The 12,024-nt window shown below is 42.5% G+C and overlaps 1 long non-coding RNA gene across 3 annotated transcripts; it reads right to left on the bottom strand.

The window, feature by feature from the left end:
- Nucleotides 1-2,088: 2,088 nt before the first annotated feature.
- Nucleotides 2,089-6,233, bottom strand: LOC136505435 (uncharacterized). Of its 3 annotated transcripts, none has more exons than XR_010771208.1 (7): nucleotides 5,547-6,233; nucleotides 5,360-5,452; nucleotides 5,038-5,263; nucleotides 4,831-4,932; nucleotides 3,131-3,183; nucleotides 2,830-3,044; nucleotides 2,089-2,330 (listed from the first exon to the last, which is right to left on the bottom strand). It is a non-coding gene; the product is annotated as an uncharacterized lncRNA (long non-coding RNA). The 3 variants fall into 3 exon arrangements; XR_010771206.1 differs by having other exon boundaries at nucleotides 5,172-5,263; XR_010771207.1 differs by lacking the exon at nucleotides 2,830-3,044 and having other exon boundaries at nucleotides 5,172-5,263.
- Nucleotides 6,234-12,024: the final 5,791 nt, after the last annotated feature.

Raw genomic sequence — 12,024 nt, 5'->3', positions numbered from 1 at the left:
GCTAGTGTATCCATCCAAGGTTCCTATGTGTCATGCTGACTAAGAATGGTCCTAGGCCACCACAGAATTAAAGTTTGCTCAATGCCCTTTTTTTGTAAATAAAAACCCTTAACCCCTAAGGCTTGATTAGACATATAAAAGCAAGTAAATAATGTACTTCAGGCATATTACTTATGAGTCTTCATTTAGGATAAAATAAGTTGACTTGTGCATTGAACCAAATGGCTTACTTAAAATAATGTTTCGTTTCCACTATTTTGACTTTTTGTCAAATTGTCAAGGTTATGGTGATATCAGGAAACCACCATTGGTAGAAGTCATCGCATGTTTTGGTTTACTTAGGACGTCAACTCCCTCCAATATTGCTCAGCACACTCATTAATTACCATTTTCCAATATATCTTCAAGAAACATGAGAGCCAAAGTATTTTCTGGAGAACAAGTAGTCTAGTCTTTTAAGCAACTCACAATGGCCATGCTTTGTGTAAGAAACCCAGGATGAACTTGTTACTTATAGCGGCCATTTCGTGCGTGCTCACAACAATGGTCAGGTAGCAACAATCACTGAAACAGTTTTAGGTTTCATTCCCCTTCTTTCATATATGAGTATGACCCCCTTTGTTTTACTTCCTTCGAAAACGCAGGATATAGGGAACTATCAATACATGATGGAAGACATGGCAGTGCTCCCTGACATTACATTTTTGCGCCTGACAGTCATGGCAAATGGACATGCCTTTGAGGCCAGCGCATTCCATGTTCTCATATTGTCTACTGGTATAAGGGGGTCGGTGCTGCAGTTAGTTGCTACTGTCTCAGAGGTAAACCTATTCTTCGTTTACCTAATACTCTCCCCAGACACAGAAAAAGGTAGCATTTTGGTCCCTAGAAGGCATTTTTGACAATCAATTTCAGTTAAAATATATATCGAAAGCCAAATTAAATTAAAGCATCATGAAACTGTTTTTCAAGGTAGATCGATGCATGCTGTTTTTATGAGAAAAGAAAACATGTGTTTGTATTTAGTTAGACATGGTCCCTAGGTAAAACACAACTCGTTTTCTTAGTTGAGTAAGTATAGAAGTTGCCAGGGAAGTAATGGGAAGAAACCTGCATTTATATTTTTTTTGGCAAATGTATGGTTTATTTGATATCCAAATGATAGCACTTTACTCTGTAGATTTAACTATTGGTATACATTTGGGCTGTAAGTTGTTGCTCTCTTTCTAGTTATTGTTAGCCTGTTTGAAATATATGGTTCTGGACCTGTGGTGAGTCGTTGGATGGCACTAAAGCAGATCAACCTTGTTATGTATATAAGAGTTAGAAAATAATACGGCAGTGAACAGAAAGTTGAAGGAGTAATTGGCCTAAGTATTTATAATTTTTTTTTAAAAAAAAAGGAAGATAAAAATGTTCTGTTGATCTATTCAGAATCTATGCACTAGGATCGATTCAAAATCTCCTTAATTCTGAGCGATTAATAGCATGTTGCTGTGACATGAATGTTTCTGTGATTTTGTAAACAGAAATTATGCTCTTGTGTGCTATCTTTTCTCTTGGTAGAAAATTATATTGCTGCAACTAGTTACTAGGCTCAAAAGTATTCAGGAATCTGACTATTTACTCACTACCCCAGGCAACTTTTTTACTGACGGCCACAACCGTCAGTAAAAATGGCCCAAACCATCAGGGAAGCCTATTACTGACGGTTACCGTCAGGGATTAGCCGTCAGGAATGAACTGTCAGGAAAAGTCTACCTTCCCTGACGGAAAACCGCCAGGGACCATTTCCTAACGGCAGTTACCGTCAGGAGAGATTTCCCCTGTCGGTTTTTTCTTCTCTGTCAGGGAAAATATTTCCTGTCGGTACGACGCCAACAGGGAAGGTTCAAAGTTTCCCTATCGCTTACAGTCCGTCAGGGAAGGTTTAAACTTTTCCTTTCAGTTACATACCGTCAAAAAAGGTCCGGTCTTCCTCTGTCAGTGCATGACCATCAAGGAAACTTCATTCTAATGTATATAAAATCTCATTGAACTATTGAAATCAAAGCCGATCCTTTTAACCACACACCAACCAGCATCAAATGTTACACTCAAGTGTCGTACATATAATCATCATCCAAGTTGTTCATACATTAGATTGTTCAATGGTCAATAAATCTCAAGCTACATTCTAAAGGCCTCGCAAAATAAGGCAGACCCAAGTTATAGTGCTATAGTTCATGCAACTAACATATAGGAAATAGATAGAAGTTTAGTAATTACTTCCTACAAGCCCTTAGACAGCAATACACAGTAGCTGCTACACATCCATTCATCTCCATATCCTACAGCCAAAACAAGAAAAATATAACGATTCATGAGAAATCTTATACACAGTAAAACAATATAGTTGATTGCTTGTCCAACGTCTCTGAATTAAAAAAAAGTGACCATAGAGAGCACTACAAGCAGGGATGGCCACACAGGATGACAATAAAGCTGAGAAAGCAAGGTCTAACCCGCTATATCTATAAAACCAGGAATATTGTAACTAAAGCAAATCTGATTATTTACTTTAGTTCACCAAATAAACCATCAGTCAAAGAACAAAGCAACCTGATACTATATTGGGGTTCATTTATGTTGTACAGAATAAATGAACATTACAATAATCTCCAAATTCATTGTTTTGGCAATCTGATCACACTCCTAAAAAAATTCTTACACTTCCTTCATCCGTAAGTGACAATTATCTTCAGATCCAAAAAATGATTTTCAAAGAAGCCAAATAAAACATGGAAATCATTCGATCAATATTAAAAGGCAGGGAAGAAGGGAACCTACAGAGATAGGTGATGGTAGCAAAGTCACTGTATATGGAATTAAGATCCAAATTTGCAGCAAAGTCGCTCTATATGGCATTTAGTACAAATCTGAGGTTGAGAGTTGGAGCTCAAGCTAATATAAGTAAAGACAATGCTTCCCCTTTCCCACATTCTATAGAAGTAGCAAAATTTGCTTCTGTAAAGAACTAAAACAGTCCATATATGGTCGATAACCTGAAACATGTGAAAATAATCAACTGTAGGCATATGCATGCTTCTATTAAGTGAGGAAAGGTAAAGTAGGCATGAGTATTTTTTACCTAAACTAGCTGAAAAGTGTCTTGTCCTGCAGAAGCAGTTTGATCCTTTTCACCTGCAAGAAAAGGATTCTCTTATATCTATATGGTGAAAGGAACCAAGCATTCTGTCAGCATGTATTTGAATGATTAGTTATGTTAAAACTGAACCAAGCATGAAACTTTACTAATTATACAGCTAGTATCCCTAGCCAGTGTTCATGTGTATCATGGATAAACAAAACCAATAAAGCCATTGGTTCAAGATAATTGGCACTGTTTCCTGTATGCATAATAGTAAGCTCCTTACTATCTAACTATAGTTTAGAAAACTTCAACAAGATAGTACACTAGAACCTATCTTTAGAACCAAAATGTTCAGATTTAAAATATTGTCTGGACAGCAAAAAGAATAAGAATATGCAGTCTAAGCCGCTGCTAATTCATGCAAATGGCATCAATCATAGTATAGGCAATCTGATACTTGTGCAAACACTATAAATGGCACCAAACTTTGTGTGTGTGTGTGTGTATATATATATATATATACTCAAGTTATTTCTCAATACTGCAAGCGGTTTAGCCACATGGTGAAAATAAAAGTACTGAAGTTACAAAATTAATCTTTACAAATATAACTATCAAGTAAACTAGAAATCTTGCATCGTTGCAACACCTTAGGATTAGATTTTGTGTATATATTCAAAGCGTAATCTGTTCATTCACTAAAGACACATTTCACTGTGCAGCAGACACCTTTAGCATAAGAGTAGAACACTCAAGTATTCTATACAATCTCTAAGGAATACTAGTGCAAATGGATAGCTTCTTATTATTCATAGGACAGAAACAAGTGCAAATTGTAAATAGATGCAATCTCTAAGGAATACTACAGATATGGAACAATAAATGAATACTATACATGAAAAAAATTCTAAGAACACAGAGATGACAAAAAAATGTTTTGGTGGCTAAATTCATGCACTTATGGATTATTAGTGATAACAGCCTAATAGGTGATGGTAGCAAAGTCACTGTATATGGCATTCAGATCCAAATATGCTTTTCAAAGCCAAATTAAGACTAGGAAATCATTCAGTACATCATTTGTTTAGCTTGCCTCCAAAACTGAAAGTAAGTAGTAATAATCAACTATAGTTATGTTACAGTGGGGGCAGCAAACTCGCCAGTGCTGGGACGCAGTTCATAGAGAACTCACCGGCCCATGGCGCCTCAAAGCCATGCATATGCAGAAACAATTGTAAAGAGAGTGCCTTAATTCAAAGATGGAGTAGAAAATGGGTGTGCCATACTGGCATACAACATGGCCATAGTATCTGCAGATTTAAAAAAAAGCCTGCGAAGAATAGGGAAAAAGAGAAACATAATCAAATACATTCTCAACTACTCCTATCTTTTTTCCCAGACAATGCACATACATAGTTCCAAACAATTAAAGAACCACATACACACAATTATTTTTCTACATTAATGTTAACCTGATATCTAGCATAGCATTGCAAACATGATTTATCTGAATTGCAGAATCTCTAGCTTATCTGAATTTACTCACAAATACATATATAGCCATTCCTAGATCCTAATCACGAAGAAGCACATCCTTCCAAGATATGAATATCCATAGTACCACTAGAGATTTGAACAATAGATTGAGTATGCTAGAATCACAGAAACGGTTGTAGTGCCATTGGACTAGAGCTCACCCAGGGGGTTAGATTGCTGGGGATTGCAGCCTCGCCGGTCGCTCTTCGTGGAGAAATCCTGTCGCCGTGGCCACCGCACCCGATTCAAGTTATTTCTCAATACTGAAAGTGGTTTAGCCACATGGTGAAAATAAAAGAAGTACTAAAGTTACAAAAATAATCTTTACAAATACAGAGTAAAATAGAAATCTTGCATCGTTGCAACACCTTAGGATTAGATCTTGTGTATATTTTCAGAGGGTAATCTGTACACTCTAGACACATTTCACTGGGCATAAATTTATTAAATAAATCTGCATAATATGTATTACGAAGAATGCGTGCAACGGATTGAAACTCACTAGCTTTGTGTATGCTTTATCAATTAAATCTCTGGAGTCTGGACTGCCCTTGAATATACTGTTCCATCTGTGATGCGATAAGGATAACAAATCTATATGAAACATAGAACAGTCAGATCTTGGTGTCTGTTTGCAACTTCTGAAAATACTCTCAGTTCAAAGAAATAATCTACTCCATGGCCGGGTACCTCGTGCAGCGCCACCACACTATGGATCTCGGGGATGCGACGGCGGCGGCAACCTTGGCTTCGCCCATCTTTGGCTGTGGCCGTCCTGAGCCCCTGCGACACACGCCACATGTCACGCACATAGGAGGCGGGCGAGCGAGCAAGTGGACGGTGGGGACTGGGGAGAAGGGGAAGGAAGAGGACGGACCTAGGAGGATGACGGCCGGTCTGGCGGCGGCAAAGGCAGCGGTGCCAGAGGGGACCGTGGCACGAGGGCGCGGAGGAGAGAGGAGTGGGTGCATGTCGCTGTCGTGCCGGCACCGGTGCCGGGTGCGATGCCGAGTGGTTCCGCGATCCCATGGTCTTGAGTTGGGAGGAGAGGGATGAAGGGGGAGGGGGAGCTCGTCTAGGTACCAGGGATGGGAGGCGGTGGCGTCCTTCCCTGCGACGCTCCGCCGCCGTCTAAGGAGATAAGGGGAAGGGGAATGGGGAAGAGTCTGGGAGGTGGATGGATAAGGACGAGAAGATTTTTTCATCGCGCCCAAGTGCGCCTCCCATCCGCGCCATTATTTTCGCTCCTTCTCCCTTACCTGTGGGCCATGCCCAGCGTTGGAGCGTGCGATACTTGTCTTTCCCTTGTTTTTCGGGGGAGCGGCGACAGCTCCTGACGGTCCTGGCACTTTTCGCCTCGGTTTCCCGCACACGCCAGGGAAGAAGTAGCGTCCGTGACGGGAGCTTCTGAGCCGAGACGAGTGCTCCCTACCGCAGGGGAAAAATTGAGCTGGGGTAGTGACTCTCTCTCCTTTTTATCATGCACTCACCAATTAATTTTATTAAGTTAATATACTTCCTTGTGTCAGGCCCAAACTGTATGCTCATCTGATTGCATATGCCTTCAGCGAGTAGAGTGGGAAACGGAGGAACTCTTGTTGAATCACCTTAAAGAAATAGAAATTACTAGATGGAGAGGAACTGAACATGAAGTTGATTTTGTGAAACGACTTTTCGATTGGGGGACAATGCTTAAAGAGATGACAGTAAATTTCCATCGTTCAATCTCCCGTGTCACACTTGTTTGGCTCACAGTTTACTGTTGATCCACTGTAGATCTGCTTCCCGCTGGGAAGGGTGGCCAACTGGCCATGACCATCTACGGGTTCCTGGCCACCCTGGTGTTCTCGGGCTTCATCGTCTACGACACCCACATGCTGCTCAAGCGCCACACCTACAACGAGTACGTGGTCGCCGCCATCTCCCGCTACCTGGACGTCATCAACCTCTTCATGGCCCAGATGTCGCTCTCCTTGTGGATTTCTTAATGGACTATGTTATAATGATGGACTTCATAATGGATTATGTTATAATGATGAACTTTTGTGAATTATGACTTGTGATGATGTTCTAAATAATGGTCTTGTGTTTGTGGATGTATATATGTATATTTTTGGCGGTCAGATTTGTATTTGAATTATATATATATATATATATATGTGGTCAGATTTGAATTTGAATTATTTTTTTTTTGCTGAAAAATCCACTGTAGGGGCGGTTCTTGATACAGCCGCCCTTACAGAAGTCCACTACAGGGGCGGCTGATATTACCAGCCACCCCTACAGAGGGCACTGTAGGAGTGGCTAAAAACACCAGCCGCCCCTACAGAGGACACTGTAGGGGCGGCTGAAAACACCAGCCGCCCCTACAGAGGGCACTGCAGGGGCGGTCAGGAAACCGCCCCTATAGAGGCACACTCTGTAGGAACACCCTGGGAAGGGCGGCTGGCGCAGCCGCCCCTACAGAGGCTCTAGAGCTGCCCCTACAGTTAACTTATGTAGTAGTGTCCGTCTACATCTCAGTGGGTGGGAACTCGACTCCCGAGTGGGAGGTGGTGCGGGTGAGAATCGGAAAGTGGCCAAGTGGGTGAATGGGGACCGGTTATGATTGGGAGTTAAGGTGTTAGGCTGTAGGGATATTGGCCTATTAGGCTATTAGCGGGCCTAGTACCGAATTGAGGCTATTTAACTGTTCGTGCCATACCGCTCGTCGTGCCTAGGAAGTAGTCCAAGCATAGCCCTATCTAGCAGACAGGGCTGTCCTGGCCCCGCACACCATCGGGTCGGGTTGTGCTCGTGCCGAGCAAAAAAAAAAAGCGGGCTTCGATCTTGGCTGTCGGGCCGTGGTATGGACCTGCATACTGCAGTGATGAATAAATTTTAAAGTTTATTATGATCCTGAAATTCACTCAAACTCTAAAACTTATGACAACAATTGGTCACTAAAAAACTAGTGCAAAGCCATAAAGTGTCTATTGTTATTTCAAGCAGGCTTCAGAAAGTCCACAGACCACGGTTGCGAGGCCGGAAGCGGCTGTCCTTTACCGCACGCGTGTTGGCGGCGACGTTGCACCACGGCGGGCACCCAGCGCGGAGCGGCGGAGGCAGTGATGATACTCCGCCAGGACCGCCACGTCGTGGGAGAGCGGCCGACCGGCGATGTCCTCGTGGCGCTCGGCCCCTCAGAGTCTCAGACAGGTGGCCCCGTGGGTGCTGCCGTGCCGAATGAATTTCAGCGATGCGGGGCTTGTTCGGCAGGACTGAAAAATAAGCCAAATACTGTTCCGACTGATTATTGTGAGAGAAAATACTGTTATGTCTGAAAACACGGTTTACGTGAACAGCGCCCGCATGCGTGGGCTGGCCAGCCAGCCACCAGCCAGCCGAACGGGGTCGCGGTTGCGATCAAAGAAAGCTCCATGGGCAATGGGCTCTCTTCTGTTGTCCAGCGGGTTTAGGTTTTATTATCTTGGCCTGAAAATGGGCGGAAGGACATGTGAGCCCAATTGGTCGACAAACGAACAATCGATGTGTTTTGGGCTCCGACAAAAAAGAAATGTGTAATATTGGTCATCTCAGCTATCATGAGTTTTTTTTTCGACGAAAGAAGAATTATATTAGATAATTACTGGGTAAATCAAACACAGGCACTCTGGACTACACAAATATCTAGAAACTGATTTTCATCTAAATTATACCCATGCAGTGAATAGCTCCAGATTTTCAAACCAAACCTGCATGACGCTTTGCAGCATGGATGACCACATAGGCAAACACTCGGTAAAAGCGGTGAGAACATATGCCCAACGAACGACGTCAACATTCATGTGGGCGGAGTTGAGAAACTTCTTCTTTCCGGTGTCTTCCTTTTTTCTTTTTTCTGTCACCAAAGAATGAGGAAGACCGATCTGAAACTTATTCTCCATAGTCCTTCATCGTGGCCAGGTCTAACCACGGTAAAACGGAGAAGAGACCGGAGAAAATTATTCCATGGTGGTGACACCATCTCCGCCTTGATGTCGCCGTCTGAAAATAGAAGTCCCCATGTCAAACTGGTGAAGATGCTGACGCCATAGTTGTCGCTCTCATCTTCAACAGACTCGCTATGGAGAAAACGGTTCCACCCTGCCCTCTCGCCATCGCCGGAGAGGAAAAGGAGATAAATTCCCAAAACCAAGAAACTTGGCACGGAGAGGCCCTAACCCTGAAGACTCGATCTACTAAAAAAAACCTTATTAAAAAGGATGGATCCCCACCCTCTAGGGCCTCGGGGGGGGGGGGGGGGGTGTTTGTGTTGGCGAGACCTATATAGCGTTTTTTTTAGTTCAGCTAGCTTCCTTATAACATGTGTGCGGTTACTGTATTATCACTCAGCTATCATGAGTTCATGACGACTCTAGGTAGGTAAAGATAACAGAGTTACTGTCGCCAGGCCGTTCGAAGCCGCTCTAACATCGGACGCCTCCCGCGTTCGTTCTGAGGACTGAACGACGGATGGTGGGCCCCAATAAATTATTCTCTGATTGTCTCAGACCAGTACACATCACCGACTTTTTTTTTATAATTTAGCCTTTTTTTTGTCAAAATTTCACATTTATACACTGGGCGTAAAAAAAAAACCATCTTTATACCCTGAGCTCGACTATGTGATCTACGGCGCCGAGATAACACATCTCGACGCCATAGGTCATGGCTCCGAGGTAGGAGGTCATGATTGGTGTGGCTGGCGTCGTTGGCGCTGACGTGGCCAGAGGTCGGCGCCATGATTCACGGTGCTGACCTTGGCGCCATGAATCGTGTCCGACCTCTGAATTGAACCATAGCCATAAATTATCATGATTTGGACATATAAAATTTGATTTTTTACTATGAGATGGACATATAGACCATGTTGAAATTTGGCTAAAGTCCGTGATTTTACTGTGACTCCCATATGTTAGAAGTTGCTACAAGGTGATGACAATTCCATGATCTCTGCGAGCATGCCTTGAACAATTGGGTACATGGCACCAGGTACTACCTAGTACCTCTTCTACCTTTTTTACATAATAACGGGATTTAAATGGCTGATGCATTCAAAAGTGCATAAAACCAGTGTCGCAATAACTTATAAAATTGCCATATTAACTGGACTAAATGCTCAATTGAAGCAATAACATAGCCAATTAAGAGAAACAAAAAAATTCAGCTTGCATGCCACTCTTCTAAGTTCTAACCTGATTATTCCATTTAAATAGTTTATCCTTCACTAGTGCTTGGCAGAAGAAATATTAATAGGTGTAGTGCTGAGCACTTTAGTAGGTGTTATGTATTTCTTTTCGTTAATGCTATATTAATAGGTGTTAGTGCTGAACACTTGAGTAGGTGTTACAGCAGCAAGCATGTATTGACGTATTGACCCAAGAGGCCAGCATGTGTATATAATACATATATTTGATATTTTTTTTGCGTATTTTAGGTATGGCGGCTGCCAAACCTTGCCAGATAGCTGGCTCCGCCCCTGCGCCTCACCAATGTTTTGCTTCCCAAGTGCTTTCTTACTGAGAAGTGCTTGTCAAACTCCAACCTGTTTAATGAATCTGTAAAGCTATTTACTGTATTAACTAAGTATTAATATGAAAAGATTTGTAACTCCTAACCAACCTTAATCCTTCTGTAGGCATAAGGTATCCCATTTGGTCAAAAATATATTTTCCCCTTACCATTGTCTACTTGCCACAAAGGCCCTGTTCGCTTGTCTTATAATCCGTACTTTTCAGCTTGTTGAACAGTGTTTCGGCTTGTTTTTCCAGCGAAGCGAACGGGGAAAAAAACTAGACTAGGACCTATTTGGATCCACCCAACTAAAGTGTAGCTAGCTAAAATTTCAAAGCAAAACTTTCGCCAGCTAAAAGTTCTTCCAGCTAAACTTTAATTGGGAGACGCAACTAAATTTTAGCTGGCTTTAGCTGGGTTGAAACAGCTAAACTCAGCTAAACTTTAGCTGGTCTTTTAGCTGGGCCGTTTGGATCCCTAGCTAAACTTTAGATGCCCTATAAACCCTAACTTCTTAAGAATATCATTTGTTACTTCAAAGGACATCATGTACATGATAAGCTACTTAAAACTAAGTTTGTTAAAACTAGACGCCCTCCATAAGATAAAACCTTTACTTTCCAAATACATTTTTTTATTCATTCTTCAATAGCTTTCCAATTTTTATTATTTAGTTTTCTATGATTCATTAGTATGTCTAGGTATTTGAAAGGGCATTGTTCAACAAAGTCCTTTGGCTCTCATCAAGTTACCTCACTAATTAATCATGTGGCATATAAGTAATGCCATTGTTTCATTTTGTGTCAATCTATATTGTTCCTATTTTCCTATATTATCATATACAAGGCACTTCTTTGAGTGTCTTTATTCAAAACAAAAAGAAAAAGGAGAGCCTCTGGTACATGAAATAATAGTCAAGTCAATGATAATTGCCCCCTATAACATAGTTCATTTATTTAGAGCCAAACGAAGCCATTTTTTCGCGACCGCGCCAAATAGCATGTATTTCATTAAAAGGGTAGCAATACAAACACAAGGCAAGCCATGGATTGCCGCACGGAATGAGTAAAACAAAAGAAATGGAAAATAGGTACTGAACTAAGGCGTAATTAGGGAAACACCATTGGCGACCAACGCACTAACAGCGCTGATAGGCGCTTGAAGCCTGCTGCAACCCAAGCGATCGGCCTCCAGCTTGATGGACGACAGCAACCACGCCGGCATGGTTGCAATCTTGTTGAAGACACGGCTATTCCGTGTTAGTTTGATCTCCACCAATTGACCCAACGACCAATTGGGCCCTTGGATCAACACCCTGATCGGGGGCGTCCAACCACTCTATGGTTGGTGAGCCCCCGTCGCACAGCACTATAAAGGGAGGTGGGGGCCGGGGCTCTATCTACGAGGTTGACCTGAGCCGCCGTAACCCACCGACACAGAAACGCTAACCAATCAAGAGACGGTGCTGCCAGCGACGGAAAGCTGCCACCGACCTCACCGTTGCCTCTGCAGTGCCATCATCGCGCCTACGCTACTACGACAACAGAGGCTACGTCGTTGCGGCACCACAGCCGTAACTGCCCTAGGGTGAGGTACATCAACAGTTCCCCATCTAAGAGTTGTTTACCCATTGATCTGCACCTAGAGGTTATAGAAATTCCTAACAATGGTATCAGAGCCAGTTGCTCTAGGCATAGATCTGACAGGGGTAGTAACAGTTTAGAAATAGATGAGAAAGATCCAATTCGGATAGAAGCAGAGGGCTTCGAACCCTAACCCTAGAAGGGGAAGAAATCAGAAGAAAGAGGGTTCGATTCGGC

The sequence above is a fragment of the Miscanthus floridulus genome, chromosome 14 (genome assembly GCF_019320115.1).
Source record: "Miscanthus floridulus cultivar M001 chromosome 14, ASM1932011v1, whole genome shotgun sequence".
NCBI classification, from domain to species: domain Eukaryota; kingdom Viridiplantae; phylum Streptophyta; class Magnoliopsida; order Poales; family Poaceae; genus Miscanthus; species Miscanthus floridulus.
This window is presented reverse-complemented; position numbering and strand designations above follow the sequence as displayed.